Below are 23285 nucleotides of genomic sequence, written 5' to 3'. Positions count from 1 at the left end.
AATGGGTGTTACCATACATACCGTAATGAGAGTGATCAGTTAAGGTGAGCTATTACCAGCAGGAGAGAAAAAAAACTCTTTGTAGTGATAATCAAGATGGGCCATTTCCAGCAGCTGACAAGAACATGTGAGGAACAGTAGGGGGGAAAATAAACATGGGGAAATAGTTTTACTTTGCGTAATGACACATCCACTCCCAGTCTTTATTCAAGTCTAATTTAATGGTGTCCAGTTTGCAAATTAATTCCAATTCAGCAGTCTCTTGTTAGAGTCTGTTTTTGAAGTTTTTTGGTTGTAATATTGCAACTTTTAGGTCTGTAATTGAGTGACCAGAAAGACTGAAGTGTTCTCCGACTGGTTTTTGAATGTTATAATTCTTAACGTTTGATTTGTGTCCATTTATTCTTTTACGTAGAGACTGTCCGGTTTGGCCAATGTACATGGCAGAGGGGCATTGCTGGCACATGATGGCATATATCACATTGGTAGATGTGCAGGTGAATGAGCCTCTGATAGTGTGGATGATGTGATTAGGCCCCATGATGGTGTCCCTTGAATAGATATGTGGACAGAGTTGGCAACAGGCTTTGTTACAAGGATAGGTTCCTGGGTTAGTGTTTTTGTTGTGTAGTGTGTGGTTGCTGGTGAGTATTTGCTTCAGGTTGCAGGGCTGTCTGTAAGCAAGGACTGGCCTGTCTCCCAAGATCTGTGAGAGTGATGGGTCGTCCTTCAGGATAGGTTGTAGATCCTTGATGATGCGTTGGAGAGGTTTTAGTTGGGGGCTGAAGGTGATGGCTAGTGGCGTTCTGTTACTTTCTTTGTTGGGCCTGTCTTGTAGTAGGTGATTTCTGGGTACTCTTCTGACTCTGTCAATCTGTTTCTTCAGTTCAGCAAGTGGGTATTGTAGTTGTAAGAATGCCTGACAGAGATCTTGTAGGTGTTTGTCTCTTTCTGAGGGGTTGGAGCAAATGTGTTTGTATCGTAGAGCTTGGCTGTAGACAATGGATCGTGTGGTGTGGTCTGGATGAAAGCTGGAGACATATAGGTAGGAATAGCGGTCAGTAGGTTTTCGGTATAGGGTAGTGTTTATGTGACCATTGCTTATTAGCACTGTAGTGTCCAGGAAGTGGATAATCAAGATGGCCCATTTAGACAGTTGACAAGAACCTCTCTGGCCACGCAGTAAAAGATTTAAGGATGGCAATTTTGCAACAGAAAAGCTTCAAAAACAGACTCCAAGGAGAAACGGCTGAGCTTGAATTAATATGCAAACTAGATACCATTAACTTGGGTTTGAATAGAGACTGGGAGTGGCTGGGTCAGTACACGTATTGAATCTATTTCCCTAAGTTAAGTATCCTCACATCTTCTTGTCAACTATCTAAATGGGCCATCTTGATTATCACTGCAAAAGTTTTTTTCTCCTGCTGATAATAGCTCATCTTAACTAATTAGCATCATGAAAGCTTATGCTCAAATAAATTTGTTAGTCTCTAAGGTGCCACAAGTCCTCCTTTTCTTTTTGCAAATACAGACTAACACAGCTGCTACTCTGAAACAGTTTGTATGGCAACTTCCAACTTATCTGTATGTGTATATATATATATATATATATATATATATATATATCTTCTTACTATATGTTCCATTCTATGCATCCAATCAAGTGGGCTGTAGCCCACGAAAGCTTACGCTCTAATACATTTGTTAGTCTCTAAGGTGCCACAAGTACTCCTGTTCTTTTTGTGGATACAGACTAACATGGCTGCTACTCTGAAACTTACTGTACAATCTTCCTCAGGCAAATTGTCCCAGCGACTGCCTGAAAACAATAGCCTCTGTCTCTGAAAGGATTTTGTTCAAACTTTCTAAAAGAATTCACCTTCAGGATAGAGAGCAACTATGGAAAAATGAAGCCCCAAAGGTCAACGTTTTGCAATGTTTGAGCATGTGAAAACAGAGGGTTATAATGGAAACTATTTTGCAACTATAGTGATAACAGGTGTGGCCAGGAACTACTATCACATCTTCTTGTGAAGAAAAGCACTGTCTCTCAGTGTTTGCAATGTTTTTTTAGCCCTGTGGGTCCTAGGATATTAGCGAGACAAGATGGGCGAGGTAATGTCTTTTATTGGACCAACTTAATTAGAAGAAAGAATTTTTTTACCCCTTCTCAACCCTGAATTTAGCAGGATAAAGGATAATAGTTCTCTTTTCCATAGATTATTTCTTAAGATTGAGTAATTTTAGCTACATCTGGAAATAAATGTATTCTGTGACCTTCCAAGGGCATTTCTTAACTTTTTCCATGGTAGAAATAAAAAGATCTCTCTGAGATTGATAATCATTGTACCGGATTTGAGGTGCAGGATATGTGTACTCTTCTCTTTATTACCATCACTTCTTGGCCTTTTAATAAAATGTCATAGGCACTATCAACCTCAGTAGTTTTCTCAAGGCTCAGTTCTGAAGTGTTTCTTAGTAACGTATTTGCAAAAACACAGATTTCATTTCCTTTGATTACAGTCAGATGATGAAGAATTCTCAGATGTTTATTCAAGATGCTGTTTTCCAGGAATACACATTTGGAATGCAATGAGGCACTGGTTTGGTTTGGGTTTTTTTAGTTCTATTTACAGAGAATCAATCTAGTCTGTGGGCATTTGAAACTGATTGTACTAATTCCATGGTTTGATGCTCAAATCCCCATGGGCCTGACACAACTCTATTGAATTCAATGGGAGAATTTCCATTGGTTTCAATGGACGTTGGGTCAGGTCCCATATTGCTGGTCCATGGAAACCATTTTCTAATTCAATTAATCCATTGTTTGCACTAATTTTCCAAAGCAGGGCTCCTTTGAACATCCTTGGATTGCAAAAGTGATAAAGATATTTCTCAGTGTTTAAGATCATCAATCTGAAGCGATTTCCTTGTTTGAGAGGTAGATATCATGGCCTTGTGGGGAAGAAACCTTAATAGAGGTTTTTCATTTTCAGCCCCATTGCACAAAGTATTTGTGTAGTATAGACTCAGCCTGAGAGACCTGGATGAATCATTTGGATCTTTCTGTTCCTGATCTAAGAGGAGGGAAAGAAGGGGTGTACATGAAGCATCTGTGTAGGTTAGTATGTTACAAGCAGGTGGGCAATCTGTTCCCCTGAAGAGATATTGTGTGTGTAATCAGCGAAAGCTCACTTTGTCCTCCCACTTCACAATACAGCAGATGGACCAGTCAGCCACTAAACAGAAGAGTCTTGAGATGGGAAAGGGACATGTTTGAGTTTCAGGCAAGTGAGGTGAATTTTGGCTGCTTTGAAGTTGCATGAACATATCAGGCTGAAAAAAAATGCTTTCTTGAATCTGAGCCTTTTAAAATTTCCAATTTCAGTCTTGAAGGCTGTTTGTATTTGAATTCCTGCATGTAAATCTAGCCCTTCAGTCATGGTTCTGGGTCACAATCAAAACTAGAAGGGTTTAATTTAACTTATTTAATTAAACTGAAGCCACAAATTCATAGGAACAGCTATCATCATGAGATTACAGCCATCCTGCGAAATCTTTTGAGATTCCTGACATCATAAACTGAAATATATGAATATTTCTGTAATTTGGGACCAAAACTTCAGGATGTAGAAACCTAACTTCCAATGTCCATTTTTGAAAAGCTTGTCCTAAATCCAGTTTTTAAACTTGGTTTACAAAGGAAGTTTTCATGTAACTAACAAGAAGATATCACTTCTGTTGCTGCTCTGATAACATGACCAATCAGGTGGAAAAACAAACAAATTCCTTACCAGGCACTGATAAGAACCATCTCAGCAATAGCTCACTTGGTAAAATAAAATTACTTGATAAAAAGGAAGGAATTTTCAAAGGCATTAGTTGGTGGGGGTAACTCTCCTCCTACTAAGGTCAATGGAAAATTTACCATCTACTTCAATGGGAGCAGTTAAGCCAGTGGTGGATGCTTTTGAAAATCCCACCGAAATCTTTCAGTGTGAAGTTCTTCAAGTGGAAAAGAAGCCCATTCCAATTATGTACTCTTATAGGCATGTCATTGCCAACTGTCAACCAGCACCTGAGTTTCCCATCCCCATTCACTCAAAGAGACAGGCAAAGGAGGGCTTGTCTATATACACAAAGTGTATCACTTTAACTATACCATGGTACAATCCCCCTAGTGTGGACTTCGGTGACATCTTCAAAGATATGACAAAAGCAAGATGAAGACACAAAAGTGGAGAGCAGTGACAACCATGATGATACGTAAATGGGAGGGAGTGACACTGAAGAGGATGTCTTCTCGTTCAATACCTGATCCTGTACTATTGAATTCCATGGCAGCTTTACCACTGATTTCAGTGGAGCAGAAGTGGGACTTCATTTCCTTTCATGGTCACATTGCTCACAACTGCCCTAGAAACAGTGCATTCAGTTGAAACATATATCCTCGCTACCTCTTCATCTAATTTTATCAACAATTCAGTCATTAAGAAACAGATTTGCCAGTTTGATTCAAAATTAGATATAGTTACAAATAAAATTTCTAATCTCAGGAAAAGTATGCAAACAATACAAGGTTATTTAAAAATAATGAAGGAAAATATACTAAGGAGAGAGTACACAGTGGGGTTTTTTAAAAAGGGTAACTGACTTTTATAGTGGAAAAAGCAGTTCTGACAAATTTCTACTGATCTTTTGTAATCAAGCTTTATAGTTTGGAAAGCAATACATGAGTATTTGCAGAATAGAATGTCAGTAGGGATCTGGGTTTGTAGTCTTTTCTAATTAGCCCAGGAATCTAAAAGGAAGTTTCAAGTTAGCATCTTTGTTTTTGTTTTTTTAATTAAAATATCATTTATAGAGTGCAGTGTGTATTTTCTTATCATTTTTAAATGGGAATGGAAATCGGCTTTTTTATGTAAATTTTACATATTAAATAATCAGATCTCATTTAACTAGAGTGATTGATAAAAATGCATTTTGAGCTTAGTTCTTTGTGTGTGTGAAAAGTTGTTATGCTGAAAGGAATGGTTTTGGTTGTATTGGCTGTTCTCTCTACTAGGTACTTCATAACCAAATTACATTTTGAGGGATTTGCAATGAGCTTACATTTTTTTCCTTGACAATTCAGGGAAACTACTTGCCAATTTTTCAATCATTGTTTTATTGAGCTAATGTTTTGACATTACAAATGAAATGTTAAGAAGCCAATAATAATAACAGAAACAATTACGTTTTAGTGATTGAAGTGGAAACCTAACAGGTATTTTGTTTCTTTACATAAAGAAAACGTTAAAGATTCTGGAGTTTATTCTTTAGCTACAGATCCAATGCCTAAGACAAAAACCTGAAGTAACCACAGACCACAGAAAACCACAAGGACCAAACCTAGGATAGGCAGGACTCCCTGCCACTGAACCTCAACATTTTGTCAAAATTTTGTCAAGATATTGAAAAAATAATGTAATATTATGAGAGAGAGCTTTTCTGTCTCTTATGCATTTATATGGCCCCCATCACCAGAGTATCAGAGTGCCTCACACTCTTTGATGTAGTTATCCTCACAACACCCCTGTGAGGTAAAAAGTGCTATTATCGCCATTTTACAGATGGGGAATAAAGGCACAGGGAGACTAAGGGCCAGACTTGCAATGGTATTTAAGTGCCTAAAGATGCAGATAGGTGCCTACTGGAATTTTCAAACTCACCTGTGTGAGATGGGCACTTTACTATTGACTTTGAGTGGGGGTTAACATCTATCTTGCTCAGGAGCTATTGTAAATTCTACTAGGTACCCATCTGTATCTTTCAGCACCTATATAGCTTTGTAAATCTAGCCCTAAGTGACATTCTCAACGTCACACAAGAAGCCTGTGGTGGAACTGGGACTTGAACTCAAGCCTCCTAAGTCCAAGCTAGCCCCACAATTATACTCTTTCAAACCATCAAATGGCAGAGGACAACAATGGTAAAATCATATCAAAATGAGGTGGGTTTTTTTCCTAAAAATATATTTGATATTCCATGGCTAGGTTTCAGAGTGGTAGCCGTGTTAGTCTGTATCAGCAAAATCAATGAGGAGTCCTTGTGACACCTAAGGTACGACAAGGACTCCTACTTGTTTTTACATAGCTAGGATTTTTCCTCTAAGGTCCTCAGTAGTATCCCAAGAACTGTCCTCTTCAGCACAAGCAACTTTCAGGAGAGTGAACCATACTGTGAGATTAGCCTGACCAACTGGTCTCTGCCTACTTAGGTGGGTCTCTTAGGTGACATGTACGGGCTAAGTCAATGGTTTCAGTCTACCAGCTCACCAAAAATAGCTCTAGCATTTCCAAAAGAACATCTTGTCCCTTGGAAACAATGCCTTATGCTGCTCCAAGCTTTTGAGATGCACCATAAATTCATTTTTTCTTCTCCCCAAATCCTTCAATAATAATTAGATGTGGACCTCACTCAAACTCGTTGATTCAAATACCTCTGCAGGACATTTTGATCAGGATCCGAGCAGTGCATAGTTGCTCCTATTTCTGTAATGAGCTGGGCCAAAATCTTAGATCTGAATTCCCCCAAACTTTGGGAGAGTTTTGAATCCAGATTCAAATATAATTTCAGGTCTGAACTTCATGGCTCAAGCACATCTATCCTATTTAGGTGGAAGTAGCCTCTTCTTAGCCTCTTTTTTTCCATTGCTTAACCCACGCAGTGACACTGAAACTTCTAATTAATGCACATAATTAAAGATTTAAGAATTTTTTTATTTGTTAGGAAATAGAACTTAAAGATGCATTTTGGTCAAGATGTGTTTCTGCACTTGTTTATGATCAAAAATTGTAACACAACTTTTGCTACTTCCTATATATATATTTACCTAGAAAAATTGTGCAATGAAATGTGTATCTTTATTTTTGTTTCAGAGGGACAGTAAAACATTTTTCTGACATATTTGTGACAGGGAAAAGCTAAAATTCAAATGTTCATTATGACTTTTATTCCCCCTTTGGGATGCATGCAGACACATGTTGAACTGAACCTTGACTAAAACTTTTTTGCAAGTCTGAATCATTTTCTGCCTGAGATTTTTGTTTTCTTCTATCTCTTCCCTGCTTGACTCTTTCCAAAAACAGTGTAAGAGTTGGAAATACCATGAGAAACTCAATTATTATCATTAGATTTCCTGCCCAAATTTATAGATCCAAAAACTACAGATAAACAACTGAACTTCTGGGATGTTATACTCTTCCCTATCATTGTTCTAAATGTGAGCCATAGGACTGGGGTACAGTAGAAGACATTACATGCAGTGTAAGTGCTTTAAGACAGGGATCTTATATTGACAATTCTCTGTAAAGGGTCTTGCATTCTATGGGCACTGTGTATAATAAATTACGCAGAAAAAGCTACATTAAAAGAAAGGCATTTGAGTTGCAAAGTCAAGCACGCAAAAGTTGGGAAATGTCAGATTTATATTTACCTGTGGACCCTTAATTCTACCACTTTGTGCACTGAATGAGGTAGGCATCCTGTGGGAAAAATAGTAGTAGCTCATGTAATTAAAGACTGTATTATAGCACATATGTACAAAGGGTCTGAATAAATATTCACAGGCAACTATAAAACAGGCATTTCCTAATTTTCAAGTGCTTTAACTTTGCAACCTTAACATAACTTTTTGCAAGTAATTTTCTAGGTTTTTATAAAAAGGGAAAAGGTAGATATCTATCATCATGCATCGATAACAGGGTGTGAACGATGAACCTTCAGCACAGCAGTACAGACTACTGCATTTGAGATACGAGGCTAACTGTGTCAGTTAACAGCAGGAGAAGGCTCTTATCTCAGAGGAAATCTTTTGCTGGTGCATGTTCTGGGTCCAAGGTATGATTGGGGGGGAGCTCAGCCACCTCTTTCTCTCTCCCCACCATCTGGGAGTTGGAGGAACTGCTGCCCCATTTGATATCCACAGAGGGAGACTAGGATGCTGAAACCATGTGCAAGGGCTGATGAGGGCCCAGTCTGCCTCTCTTTCCACCCCCACTCCACCCCACCCACCATTATACTGGCTTTGGCAGCTACCAGGCTTTCCCAGTGCAGCGTGTGCTGCGTTGGTGGCAGTGTGGACCTGACACTTTAGAATATTCACATTCAGTTATTATGTTGGCAAGCTGCCACCATTTTCCTGAGGAACACAAGTCAGAGCCGGGAAATAGCAATTTTAATCATTCATAGCTCAGCTAACCCTGAATGGAATTTCTCTAGCTCAAGGGCTTTATCCCTGCCCAGTTCCAAAGGCCTGCTGCAAACAAAGGTAAAGTTACAGCATCTCAAAAAAAGGTCCCTGGACTCTTTTTATAATGCAAGGCACTAGACAACCTAAATACAGGGGTTGCTACCAGCTCCGTCTCTCATAATAATTAATAAAGGGACACTCAGTGCCACAGGTCTAAGAATTGGGGGAGGAGTGTATGTGTGAGTGGTGGGAAATTTGTTTGTCTTTGACAAAGAGATAAAATCACATCTTACTTATGTCCTTCTAAATTTAAAACAGCTGTTGCCTGCTGGCACTGCCTAAATGCCTACATACTTAACCACATGAAGGCAGAATTCCAGGCCTCTAGTTTCCTATGGTTGCATATCGATGACATGATTGTTTGTTTACCAACGCCACTGTGGAAAAAAGAGCTTTCGCTTCTGTTAGTACGTTTTCTTTGAAGTGAGATGGTTGTGATTTTGTTAGTAAAAACCCATACTTAAAACACCTCTCGCACCTCAACACTAAAGGGGGCAAGATCAATCTAGCATCAAGTGCACCCTCAGAAGTCTCTATGGTTGCTTGTCTCTATGATCTGTTGCATTGGACTGGCTTGCTGTGACATAATTCCGTGAAGCCATGCATCTGGGAGGATGTATGTCAGAGAACAATATCCCAGAGCCAGCAGCTCAGTGTTTCCAGTGCTGTAATGTCTTCCCTTGCATTTCTGCTTTTGGGATTTACTTCTGGGAATCCGATCAAACAAGAAAGTAGCACCTAAGGCACTTCAGAAAGGTTATGTATGGCAAAACACCTACACCACTCACTCTTCACATTCACATTCACATTCACATTCAGAGGCACACAATTTTCCCCAAATCAAATCTGTACCACCTTGCTTTATTTTCTGCATCTGGTAAATAACAGAAGAAATGGCACACAGGAAAGCTCAGAATAAGTCATCAAAAAGAAACATTGTCATGGCTAACCAGCTTGGAAACATTAGTGTTCAGGGATTTCAGCTATGACCATGATTGTTATGGTTCAGTGTGCTAAAATAGTCCTGGTATAAATTCATTTCAGATGGGTTTCAGTCTCCTTTTTGCCAGAAGGAAGGGGATCATCAATAATGTTGACTTTTTTTTTTTTGGTCTCTATTTTTTTTTTCACATGTGCAAAGCTTATTTGTTTCGGCAAGAAGGCCTTTGAGGGACTTTGCTCAGTGTGGCTAAAGTTTCTTCAAAGATTAACTGACATTCTTTAAAAGTACATCAGTTTCCTTTTAAGCAGGTATTTGCTTACCACGTAATTGGGTGTTGAGTGCTATTGTAGTTATAAAGTTTGCTGGGCTCAATTCTAGATTTCCTTAAGACATACTGCTGACATCACAGAATCTCCTCTCAGATTCCTTTCCCTCTCTCTCCGGTTTCCTCCTTCAGGTAATTCCAACTCAGACTCTTACCAACTTTTTTTTTGACTGACAGTGAATTAAGGAAGACTTTTTAGGGGAATAGAGGAGGAGTGTTTAAAACATACATATGTGCTGTACCTAAAGGAGACTCATTCTTTTATAAAGAGTTGTTTGACCTGTCATGACAATAACATCTAGTAAGGAATCTGAACATTGATCTTTCACAGGTAAGAAGTCATTGGTTTTAAAAAAAAATGCATATGTGCTTAAGAGAGGTTTGAAAACTTTGTGTTTCAAGTAAAGTTTAATGAGTCCATTCTTGTCCTATTTTAACTATTTTAATAATGTATTGTTCCAGAAACTATCTGCAAAAGAAAATCTGCTTATTAGATCATGTCTGCATGTGAAAAATAGAACTACATAGCAGTTTAGTGATGGTGCAGCAAAAGCTGTTATGTTTTATTCTTCCTATTGATGCAGTATTCCAAACATTATGTTTACAATGTGTGTGTGTGGGGGGGGTATTTTGGTCTGTTAGGGGATAATACAAGAGTTATCTTTGCAAGACTTTTCCTGTTATGGTGTTTTTCTGAAGACATTTTTAATTATTTTTGTTCTGTTAAAAATCTGCTTTTGTTAATTTTCAGTCAGTTATTTCTCCTTTTTCAGTGGAGAAATCAGTTTTTGTTTCCACAGTGGGAAACTAGACCAAAACATTTAAAAACCTTTGGTGCATATCTGAATAAGGGTTTGTAAGTTTTCTGTGGTAGGTATAAGGAATGTAAACAATTCTGACTTGGAGAGCATGATGCACTTTCCCCCAGCTCCTGGATGGTATCTTTATATTTCTTCCTTAAGTGTGTAACGAGTATGACTTACTGTCAACAATCAGAATCTCCCATCTGAGTTGCAAATTCCCCATTACTTCTGTTTAGTTTACTGGTACCTTCCCACTATTATTTTTCCTGTAGAATTTCTGTTTTGAACATATTTGTAGTTAAATTACTTTTCCCATGTCATGTAGGGTGTGAAAATGCAACAAAACTAGCTTTTCTACATGAACAATGGAAAATAATATGATCTTTATAACTAACATTGTTTCTCCACTTTACTTTGCTTATATTTATAGGCATTTCTAGAGTCCTCTTCATCTTAGTATCTGAGTGCCCACCTTAAACCTCAACATTTTTTGTTTTTTAATTCTGATTTGATATCATCACTCATGATTTCTTCTTTCAAAGCAGGGAGGCAGCAGGGGCATTTTCGAAACAGAGAGCTGCTACAGAAATGGCTTTATTTTTCTCTGTTGTAAAATGTTGCTCTGGGCTCTCTGCACTATCTGGTAACCAGCTTATGTGGGGAAGAAAGGTTCAAAATATAACTTAGTGCAGTTGGTCGTACATTACAAACTGGCATCACTTTTGCAAACTGGAGCATTGAGGAGACCAAAACTTCCAAAAGAATTCCATGTGGGTAAATTAGGCATGGACTAGAGACAAAAAATGCAGCAGATGACTTGGGCTTCACTCTTTCAACACTTCAGTCCTGTTACTTTTGATAGCTTTTCAAGTAAAAAGAAATAGTGCTTTTTACCCCGGTTGCTCATGCAAAGAAAAAAACAACCAAGTCATCAACTCGCAGTACTGATTGGAGCTGAAATTCGGGTTTGCCCAGATTTTACAAAAAGTGCTCTGACCCCTATTTTCTCTCCTGACACACACAAGTAGCAGAGACCAGCTGTATTCTTTGGGTACAGGTAGAGACCAAAAAATCAAACTTAATAGTTTTGCACACTGAACCTCAGGACATTTTGAAATAAACTTCGATTCTTTTAGCTTCTAGAAAAACTGGAGTGAATTGTGGGTTGATGGGTTTGTATTTAGTTTGTCGGGAGGTTGCGGTCAGGCAATCTTTATCTTATTGCCTGCAAAATATTCATGTAACTAGGGAAAACATTGACTGGACCCTCAAACAGTTAAATTCAAAATCTCTAATCTGAGTTGAATCCATTAAATGTCAAGTATTTGAAAACTGCCTTCCTGCTGTGATGTATGTTAAAAGGCTTGGAACTAAGACAAGAGTGTGCACTATCGGAGTAAATGGCACAGCTGAAAAAGACAGCACTCTTATAACTGTTGCATATGAGTTTAAAGTGAAAGGCCAAATCATTCTCTTGGTATCTAGACATGCATGGGATTCAATGCATACCAGCCCAAACCAGCTGATAAATTCTTCATATGGGAGGGGGAAGGAATATCAGCAGCATTGTTCCTTGCCCAGGAACATGTGAAAGTCCATTGCATGGACAGCACATATTTTGAGGCTCACTAAGTTGTAAGACATGGCTAGGTGGAAAGGGAGCAAAACTAGAAAGGGTGGCTCTATGTATCATAATTCCCCTAGTGGCCAATGGAAGCTCTTGTGCAATTGCAGGGTCAGAGTTCGTTTCTGAAAAACTCAGCTCCGCTCTTATTTGCCCACCTCAGGGAGTGTAGTTATGGTCCAGGGTGAAATCCTGACTCCAGGAAATCAATGGCAAAACTCCCATTGATTTCAGTGGGACCATGATTACACCTCAGGTGTAGAGTGGAGCAATGCTGGGGCCAGGGAATACCATGAAGGGGCAGGTGCTCCATTCGGATTTACTGAGTTCTGCAAGATGATAACCTGAGATGTTCCAGGGTCCACCAGGCTGAGTGATGAGGTAAAGCCCATCCTCCCACCTGCGTGAAACTATGGAAATTCTGTGATTGTAAAGTCACCAGGCCATGGTCTACACTATGGCGTTAGGTCGAATTTAGCCGAGTTAGGTCGATTTTAAAATGAATGCGTCTACACAACCAACCCCGTTCCATCAACCTAAAGGGCTCTTAAAATTGACGTCTATACTCCTCCCCGGCGAGGGGAGTAGCACTGAAATTGACCTTGCTGGGTCTAATTTGGGGTAATGCAGATGCAATTTGATGGTATTGGTCTCCGGGAGCTATCGCAGAGTGCTCCAGTGTGACTGCACTGGACAACACTTTCAACTCCAATGCACTAGCCAGGTACACAGGAAAAGCCCCAGGAAATTTTGAATTTCATTTCCTGTTTGGTCAGGGTGACGAGCTCAGCAGCACAGGTGACCATGCAGTCCCCCCAGAATTGCAAACGAGCTCCACAATGGACCGAAAGGGAAACACTGGATCTGATTGCTGTATGTGGAGTAGAATCTGTGCAGGCCAAACTCCAATCAAAAAGAAGAAATGCTAATATATTTGCCAAAATCGCACAGGGCATGGTGGATAGAGGCTACAGCAGGGACACACAGCAGTGTTGCATGAAAGTTAAGGAGCTCAGGCAAGCCTTCCAAAAGACAAAGGAGGCAAATGGTCGCTCCAGGTCAGACCCCATACATGCCACTTCTATGATCAGCTGCATGGCATTCTAGGGGGGAACCCTACTACTACCCTATCACTGTCCGTGGACACCTGAAATGGAGGAGTCTCATGCAACAAGAAGGAGGATTTTGTGGATGAGGAAGAGGAGGAAGAGAAGGAGAATGTGCAGTAGGCAAGCAGTGAATCCGTTCTCCCCAGCAGCCAGGACCTTTTCATCACCCTGGAGCCAATACCCTCCCAAGGCAGGATCCTCAGCCCTGAAGCAAGAGAAGGCAGCTCTGGTGAGTGCACATTTGTAACTACAGTACGGGGTTTAAAAGCAATAGTGTTTAATGTTTGATTTGCCCTGAAGAATTGGGATGCATTCGCAGCCAGTACAGCTATTGGAAAAGTCTGTTAACGTGTCTGGGAATGGAGCGGGAATCTTCCAGGGACATCTCCATGAAGCTTTCCTGGAGGTACTCTGAAAGCCTTTGTAGAAGGTTTCTGGGGAGGGCTGCCTTATTTCGTCCTCTATGGTAGGACACTTTCCCATGCCAGTAGCAAGTAGTCTGGAATCATTGCAGCACAAAGCATGAAAACAAATGGTCCTGGGTTTTGGTAGCATTCAAGCAACATTCAGTCTTTATCTTTCTGTGTCAGCCTCAGGAGAGCGATATCATTCCTGGTCACCTGGTTGAAATAGGGGAATCTTTGCAAGGGAACAGTAAAAGGATCTGTTTGCGCTTGGCTAAAAGGGATCATCCTGGAGAATAGCCACGTGGTGGGGGGAAGGATGCACTGCACATCCACTCCAAAACCACAGCGCTTCCTTTTAAATGGCAAATCCAGCCATCATTGCTTGCTATGGGAAAGCAGGGTGCTGCAGTTTGAAACCATTCCCACATGTTATGAAGGCGTAAGAAGCCAATCCTGCGTACCCTTTGGCTTACCATGGCTGCCTGGAAACCAAATTCTGTTGCCCAGCCATGTGTGATGTGTCACCATACTGGCAGGTGCTCAATATAAAAGGCAAAATGTGACCTTGTACCTAAAGCACATGTGCTGTCTGCTGCAAATTGCTTGATTCACTGTGAAAGAGTCTCCCTTTTGTTCTCAGAAATGTATCATCTTAAATTTTACTCTCCCTTTTTATCTCCCCCCAGGTGCAAATGTTTCTATGCTCCCCCATCATCTCCATCCCTGAGGTTATCGCAGATTAGAAGGCGAAAAAAATGCACTAACAATGACATATTTTCCGAGCTCATACAGTCCTCCCGCACTGATTGGGCACAACTTAATGCATGGAAGCATTCAGTGGCAGAGGCCAGGAAAGCATTAAGTGAGCTCAAAGAGCAGAGGCAGGAGGCGATGCTGAGGCTAATGGGGAAGTAAACGGACATGATGAAACATCTGTTGGAGCTGCAGGAAAGCCAACAAGAGCACAGACCCCCGCTGCATCCATTGTATAACCACCTGCCCTCCTCCCCAAGTTCCATATCCTCCTCAGCCAGATGCCCAAGAACGCAGGGGGAGAGAGGCTCTGGGCACCCAGCCACTCCACTCCAGAGAATGCCCAAGCAACAGAAGACTGTCATTCAAACAATTTTGATTTGTAGTATGGCTACAATAAGCAATGTGGCCTTGTTCTTCCCTCCTCCCGCACCCCACCCCACCCAGGCTATCTTGTCAGTTATCTCACTTTTTTTTAATTAATAAAGAAAGAATGCTTGGTTTCAAAACAATAGTTACTTTATTTTCTTTGCCAGCTGTGATCGAAGGGGGAAGGGTGGTTGGCTTACAGGGAATTAAAATCAACAAAGGGGGTGGGTTTGCAGCAAGGAGAAAAAAACACTACTGTCACACCGTAGCCTGGCCAGTCATGAAACTGGTTTTCAAAGCCTCTCTGATGCGCAGCATGCCTAGCTATGCTCTTCTAATCGCCCTGGTGTCTGGCTGCTCAAAATGGGCCACCAGGTGATTTGCCTCAACCTCCCACCCCGCCATAAATGTCTCCCTCTTATCTCACAGCTATTATGGCGCACACAGCAAGCAGCAATAACAATGGAAATGTTGGTTGTGCTGAGGTCTGACCTAGTCAGCAAACAGTGCCAGCGAGCTTTTAAATGTCCAAAGGCACATTCTACCACCATTCTGCACTTGCTCAGCCTACAGTTGAACTGCTCCTTACTGTCCAGGCTGCCTGTGTATGGCTTCATGAGCCATGGGAGTTAGGAGTAGGCTGCGTCCCCAAGGATAACTATTGGTATTTCAGCATCGCCAACGGTAATTGTCTAGTCTGGGAAGTAAGTCCCTTCTTGCAGCTGCTCAAACAGCCCGGAGTTCCTAAAGATGCGAGCGTCATGTACCTTTCCCGGACATCCCATGTTGATGTCAGTGAAATGTCCCTTGTGAGCCACCAGTGCTTGCAGAACCATTGAGAAGTAGCCCTAGAGTTTACGTACTGGTTGGCAAGGTGGTCTGGTGCCAAGATAAGGATATGCATTCCATCTATTGTCCCACCACAGTTAGGGAAACCCATAGCAAAGCTATCCACTATGACATGCACATTTCCCAGAGCCATTACCTGTGATAACAGAACGTCAGTGATTGCATTGGCTACTTGGATCACAGCAGTCCCCACAGTAGACTTGCCCACTCCAAATTGATTCCTGACTGACCGGTAGCAGTCAGGCATTGCAAGCTTCCACAGGGCTATCACCACTTGCTTCTCAACTGTCAGGGCAGCTGTCATCTTGGTATTCCTTCAGGGCAGGAAAGCAGCTCACTAAGTTCAAGGAAAGTGGCCTTATACATGCGAAAGTTTTGCAGCCACTGTGAATCATCCCATAACTGCAATACTGTTCGGTCCCACCAGTCTGTGCTTGTATGCTGGGCCCAGAATCGGCGTTCCACTGTATCAACCAGCCCCACTGCCACCATGATATCCCAATTGCCACATCCTGTGCTTTCAGAATGTCTGTGTCCATGTCCTCCTCACAATTGTCCTCGTGCTGGCGTCTCTTAGTTTGGTTCTGCACATACTCCAGAATAATGAACAAGGTGTTTACAATGCTCACAACAGCAGCAGTGAGCTGAGCAGGCTCCATGCTTGCCATGGTATGGCGTCTGCACAGGTAATCCAGGGAAAAAGGTGTGAAACGATTGTCTGCCATTGCTTTCACGGAGGGAGGGAAGGAGGGAGGGAGGGAGTGGCGACTGACAATATGTACCTAAAATCACCTACTTCCTAGATGCTAAATCTATTAACAATCCGTCCCTCCCCCCCCAAAAAAAAAACATGACACAAAACTACAAAAGCAGCCAGTGTAGGAAAAAAATACGAGAAATAATGGAAGAAAAGCCAATGTAATTTCTGTGATTTTCATGGAAATGTGAGTCAGATTGTCCCTCATATAAATAAGGCTTTGGCCCTGGTGTACATGTGGTGATGCTTAGATGTTCTAGCACATGTGTAATTGTCATTCATTTTCTTAGGAAGAAATTAACTGAGGCACCATTTGCATAACATTTCACTGAGTGAATACAGGGGACTGGGTGATTCAAGAAATAAGTATTTGATCAGGAAACTTTTGATTTCCATCTGGCCACTGTTTAGTGTCCCATCTGGAACATGTCCTTGGCCTCAGCCCCGTTCCTGGTATACCGATGTTACATCATAAAAACCACTGCCACCACACTGGTCCTCTTTGGCAGTCTCACAAGAGAGTCAAAGACTGAAATGGCCCAGCATGTGAAGTGCTGCTTCACCAGTAAAAGTGGAAGAACATAGAGCAGGCAGTGAGGGAAAACTTGCACTGCCATCATTATCAGTACACTATGGATAAACAATTTTCTTCAGCCTGTTTTTTTTCATTCACACTAAGGTCCCTTTACCCTGCCAGAGTGGTGTAAAGAGCTCTTGGTGCAAGTGAGAATCAGGCCTTTGCCTCCAGTGAGATCAATCGGCTAGAATTCATGAGCACTAAACTCAACTTCAGATAAATTAAAAGGCAAACACAATAGTGCAGTTATGCTTACTTTCCCCCCAACAGTTTCTTATTTTTCTTCATATCCTTGCTCTTCTTGAACTAACTCTACCAACATACTTAAACATACTTAAAGCTACATACTTCTCTTCCCTTGTGCATCTCCCGTACACAATAGTGTGAGTGCGACTACAGGATTCGAGGGTATGTGGCCCTTTGAGTTCATCCCTTTTCAGGAGTGTTGTTGCAATTGAAGAATGTACTGCACAGTAAATTTGGATTTTCTGAAACAGAAAATGTCCTTTGGTCTTGATTTATTTATTTCCAATATAAATAAACAAATTGCGACTTGAGTTTCAAGGCTTCAAAATAATGTTTGCATCAATTTTACAACATCATATTCAGAGCTCCCGTGTAATGGAGAACTTGAAAATACTACCCTGATGCCATTTGTCCTTGTTTGCCCTTTAGTGGAGTGCAGAAACCAGTTCAATGGAGCAGTCCCAATGATATATCTCCCTAGAATATCCTGTAAAGGAGTTTTGTTTTTGCTGAGTGTAATCATGATTTTGTAGACTTACATTTCTAAGAGTAGGAGTACTTGTGACACCTTAGAGACTAACAAATTTATTAGAGCATAAGCTTTCATGAGCTACAGCTCACTTCATCGGATAGCTTATGCTCTAATAAATTTGTTAGTCTCTAAGGTGCCACAAGTACTCCTTTTCTTTTTGCGAATACAGACTAACACGGCTGCTACTCTGAAACATTTCTAAGAGTGGTTCTCTGTAGATTTTATAGAACCCGTTTCTCTTGGAAAGCTTCTGAATAATGGCTAGAAAACAAAAACAAAACAACCCATTTACTTCTAGATACTTTAGACAGTCTTATGAAAATAGTTAATCATTTTAAGCTGTTACAGTAACTTTCACTGTTCAAGGGTGAAAGTGCCACAGAGGGCAATAACCTCTGAAAACATCAGTTAAAGTACATTGCTTAAAAACACAGGCTGAAGGAGCTGAAAGGTTAAAATGGGAATATATAAAAAAGGCCTGAACAACAGACAGACTATTGTTTCTCAGCCTTAGAAAATGATGGACCTGATTTTCAGAATCTGCTGAGCATCCAGACCTCAGGTTGAAATCAGTGGGATTTGTGGGTGATCAGTAACTTTGAAAATGTTAAGATGAAAGGCAAAGACAGACAATGCAGAGCAGCATCTGTCAGAGGCTTGTGGTAACAGTGCATGGCTTTAATTTTGTCTCTTTTTCTATTGGTTATTGGCTAATTCTCAGGGAATGCAAGTGTCACAAGAAACAATGGTAGAATTAAGAAACATATACCATTCTGGAAGATCAAAGTGATGTTACAAAAGATGTAGGGTTGACAGTGGACAGAGAATTGGATGCGTTTACAATGAAATGTGCTATTAAAAACAGCCAGTACCATTTTTGGAGTTGCATACATGTAGAATCATAGAAATGAGAGCTGGAAGGGATCTTGAGAAGTCATTAAGTCCACCTGCTCTGTGCAGAAGGAGGGCAAAGTAAATCTAGGCCATCCCTGACAGGTATTTGTCCAACCTTTCTTTAAAAACCTCCATTGATGGGGATTCTATCTTGGAAGCCTCTTCCAGAGTATAACTATCCTCATATTGAGAAAGTTTTTTCCGAATACTAACCTAAATCTCCCTTGTTGAAGATTAAGCCCATTGCTTCATGTCCTATCTTCAGTGGCCACAGAGAAAAAATTGATCACAGTCCTTTTCTAAGAGCTCTTAACATATTTAAAACTATCAGCTCCCGCCCTCCTTTTCTCAAGCTAGAACGTGCCCAGTTTTTTTAACCCTTCCCCATAATCAGTTTTTTTAAAAGTTTTATCATTTTAGTTGCTCTTCCCTGGACTGTCTCCAATTTGTCCACATCTTTCCTAAAGTGTGGTGCCCAGAATTGGACACAGTACTCCAGCTGAGGCCTCACCAGTGCAAGGCGAGCCTCTGTCTTACATACAACCCGTCTGTTAATACACCCCAGAATATTAGCCTTTTTTGCAACTGCATCATATTGTTGACTCAGATTCAATTTGTGATCCACTATAACTCCCAGATCTTTTACAGCAGAATTACCACCTACCCCGTTATTCCCAATTTTTGTAGTGGTGCACTTGATTTTTCTCTCCTAAGTGCAGTACTTTACACTTGTCGTTATTGAATGTTATTTTGTTGATTTCAGACCAATTCTCCAGTTTATCAAGGTCACTTTGAGTTCTAATGCCATCCTCCAAAGTGCTTGCAACCCCTCTCAGCTTGGTGTCATCTGCAAATTTTGTAAGCCTACTCTGCACTCCATTATCCAAGTCATTAATGAAAATATTGAGTAGTATTAGACCCAAGACTCTCCCCTGCTGGACCCCACTAGATACACTTTCCCTGTTTGACAGCAAACCATTGATTACAACACTCTGAGTATAGTCTTTCAACAGCTGTGCACTCACCTTAAAAGTAAATTCATCTGGGGCATGGCTACACTTGCAGATGTAGAGCGCTGGGAGTTAAACCAGCCTTCGGAGAGCGCAGCAGGGAAAGCGCTGTCGTGTGTTTACACTGTCAGATTCAAGCGCAGTGGCGCGGCCACATTAGCAGCTCTTATAACGCCACAGAGAGCAGTGCATTGTGGTAGCTATCCCAGCGTGCAAGTGTGCTTTTCAAATGGGGGAGGGGTGGAGTGTGACAGGGAGTGTGTTGTGTGTATGTGGGGGGAGAGACAGTGTGTTTTGAGGTGCTGAGAGTGTGTCAGCAGACCCCCTGCCTCTCTCTCTCACAGCAGCGGCATTCCACACTAATGGTTGCTTTGTCCCAGAGCAGATAAGCATGCTGGCTGCCAGAAACAGAGCTTTGAAAGGGGATATCCGCATTCCTATAGCTGATTCCAAAACAATGACAAGAGTGGCCGCTTGACTTCAGGGATTATGGGATGTTTCTGGAGGCCAATCACAGTGCAGTAATGCAACACATTCACATTCACACTGACACCCAGGTGTTTCAGCCAGGACGCAGCAAGCGTTATGCTTCTTGTGGAGGTGGATTACCAGGCGTGCTCCAGCTGCAGAGTCCAGGCGCTCTATGTGCCTCGCCAGTGTGGATGCATTGGGAGTTAGGGTGCCAGGGGGCTGATTTAATGCATTCTAATTTGCAAGTATAACCAAGCCCTAGATCTCATCATGGATTAGGGAGCTGTGAGTCCTATACAGCATTAGATTAGTGAGACTTCGGTAGGGGATGGAGCTAGATGGTTTAACAGGTCTTTTTCATCCCTTATTTCTATGACTCTTGGTCCTGAAAGTCCATCTGAATTATTTAGGCAGGGCTTGCTGTCTGTTACTCTGTCTAAATGCCAGCAGTGGTTTGCTTTTTTTGCATTCTTCCTAGTGATGTAAATTATGCATCAGTAAGTCAGTACAAGAGAGTCTAAGGTGGTACAGTTTACATGAAGAGGAGATGGAAGAGGGGGTGAACTGGGGCAGGAAAAGCACCAAAAGGATAAGATACATCCCCACACCTTATCTTATATTTTCAGTTAGTAGTTTTCCTTGCCCTCTCTTCTGCCTCCTCTGTGTATAACTTACACCTACTTACAGATATATAACTTAAACTCATAGATGTGAAGGTCAGAAGAAACTTTTAGCTCATCTAGGCTGAAGTTTTATAGGAGCCCTATCTCTATCCACCAGATGGGGCTTCTGTGGAATTTGGAGGTAGGTCCTTTGTCTTCATGAGCAATACACATAGCTCCAAGCTACTAAGCCACTTGTAATCTACATCAGCTCTAAATGTGGTCCATAATTTGAATGTATTATTTGTACAGTGCTGCTGTCAAAGACCAGAATCCCTGCCCTGAAGAACTTCAGATCTAACAGCACAAGTGGAGCATGATACAGCACAAACAACAGATATGGGTACTCTATAGGCAAACATAGGGTGGCATGTAGCTACTATAGCTGGAATACTTCATCAAACCAGATGTGTTTTGAGAAGTTGTTCTGAAAGCAGCCAGAGATGGGATTTTATATATGTTAATTGGGAGGCTGTTCCAGGCACATGAAGTGGTAGGAGAAAAATCTCAGGGTGATATATCAGCAAAGGAGACAAAAGAAGCAGTCAGAAGTGAATCGGAAGAAGTGGGAGGCCAGGTAGGAGTGGATGAAGGCAGAATTATGGAAAACTTTGAAGGGGAGCTATGCTTTTGTGCAGTAATGGAAGGGAAGGCTATGCAAGTACTGAGGAAAGAGGAAGTCATGGTCAGAATAATGGGAGAGAAAAATTATCTTTGCAGCAGCACTTTGGATGGCTAGGTACATAAGGTACAGGAGAAGGGCTGAGAACACGCGGTTGCAGTAGGCAAATTAGAAAACACCTAGCTAACGAACCAGAGTTTGGCAGTGGGTTCACAGAGGAAGGGATGGATTTTGGCTATATTGTAGTGTCTAGCTGCCAACAGAAAGAGAGGAGTTTTACTCATTTAATGAATGAAGCAAAAGATGCTATATCCCACAGAAAATGTTCTTTTGTAAATTATGAGTTTCCCAGGGGTCCCACTTTGTTAACACGGGGACAAATGAAGGCTTCTGGATTGATGTTATATTTGCATCAAGATGACACAATATTGTATCATTTGCATAATCCATAATGGAAATACAGTGGCCTGTGCCCCTTTGGAGTGTGAGGCCTGGATCTGTCTTTAATCCATCACTGAGGTTACAAACAGATTCCACTGAAATATACTACTGCAAATTAATGCTCCTGGGTCTTTTTTAGTTATTTTTTTTATTATCTATCACCAAGAGTAGGTGACTCATAGTGTGCTATGTAGTAAAAACAAGAAAAAATTTCCTTACATTTATTGATTTGTAATAGTATGTAGTATTTTAGCCTACAGTACCTTTAAACTCACGCTTCAGAACTCCTTGTTAGATTCACTTCTCTTTAACAACTGATGATAGAATAAGAGCTACCTTTATATAGGATTATCACTCAATGAGACTACATATGGCTGTTTACTAGGGCTGATCAAAAAAATTGGGATGTCAATTAAACAAAATCTTTCATTAAAAGTGTCTGATTTTGATGGAAAATTTACATTTTACATCCAAAAACAGACAGCTGAAAACCAAAGAGTTTTCAGTTGAAATCTGAAACAATTTGATTCAGGAAATGCTGCTGAGTGTCTCATGGTGGGGATGTGCTTTGGTTTTCTCATGACCCCATTCTTCTCTATGGACCAGGACTCCTATGATGCGCTACTTCCCCTCCCCAAGAAGGGCGACCAAAGAGCCCAGCCTATACAAGAGAACAGAAACATGAGACATTCAAACTACAACTCCTCTGAGTCACTGCAGTAGCATTTCTGACTAGAAATATTTTGGTTTTCGGCAGCATAGTTTAGTTTTCAATTTTTATCTGAAAAGTTATAATTTGTTTTCACTGAAAATTTCAGCAGAAAAAAATGCCACTTTCCAACCAGCTCTCATGTTTAAATTTAAATGTTTCTCAGTTCTCTTCTGTGATACACATTATGAAGCCATTAAAAGCCTGATAAGTTATCCTTGTCAACCAAACACCTAGTATCACATAATAAGGTAGTTGGGGAAGGGTCATATTTGCTATTCTGGTAAAGCAGATGACTTGGAAAACATCAAAGTAACTTCTGACCTTTTTGGCATCTGGAAAAGTTAAGACAAAAATAATTTAATATAATTACTCAAGTTGTTGAATTTTGTAGAGTTTTAAGAATAAATTTGGGGAGCTCTGAAAAAAGAACAAACCTATTTCTCAACAGAGCATGAAAGAAATATCCAGTTTAATTCTTAATGATCAAAGCTAGACTTTCTCAAGTTCCCTAGTGCATAAGATCACTGAACTTTTGAGCTGAGACAGGACCATAAAGAAACAATAATAAAAATAAGATGGAGTGTAAATAAACAAGCAATACAACCTCCCTTCAGTGAAGTTATATATATGTTGACTTTGAAAAACAGGTTGGTATTTATCTTGTTGGGAATGTACCATTGTTCTCTGAAGTATGTTGCAGGGCAGCATAGCCACAGGTTTTACAAGGGTTTCCTAAGGAGCCATAAAGTGAAGAGAAAATAAACTAGGATGGAATACCACAAAGTTATCCCCCCAAATAAAGACCTTAGGCATGGATTCTGCTACCTTTACCTAGGATGAGTAGTAACTTGTTCCACAAATAGTTCCATTGGCTCAGAGAGTG

The 23285-nt window shown here is 40.8% G+C and overlaps 1 protein-coding gene across 1 annotated transcript in view; it reads left to right on the top strand.

The window, feature by feature from the left end:
- The first annotated feature begins 8766 nt into the window (after window positions 1–8766).
- Window positions 8767–23285, top strand: part of KCNJ15 (potassium inwardly rectifying channel subfamily J member 15) — a 41381-nt gene continuing 26862 nt past the window's right edge. The window contains exon 1 of the mRNA XM_043507380.1: window positions 8767–9895. The gene's annotated coding sequence lies outside the window, so the exon portion shown is untranslated. The remainder of the gene's footprint in view (window positions 9896–23285) is intronic.

This window comes from Dermochelys coriacea, chromosome 1, assembly GCF_009764565.3.
Source record: "Dermochelys coriacea isolate rDerCor1 chromosome 1, rDerCor1.pri.v4, whole genome shotgun sequence".
Taxonomy (NCBI): Eukaryota; Metazoa; Chordata; order Testudines; family Dermochelyidae; genus Dermochelys; species Dermochelys coriacea.
This window is presented reverse-complemented; position numbering and strand designations above follow the sequence as displayed.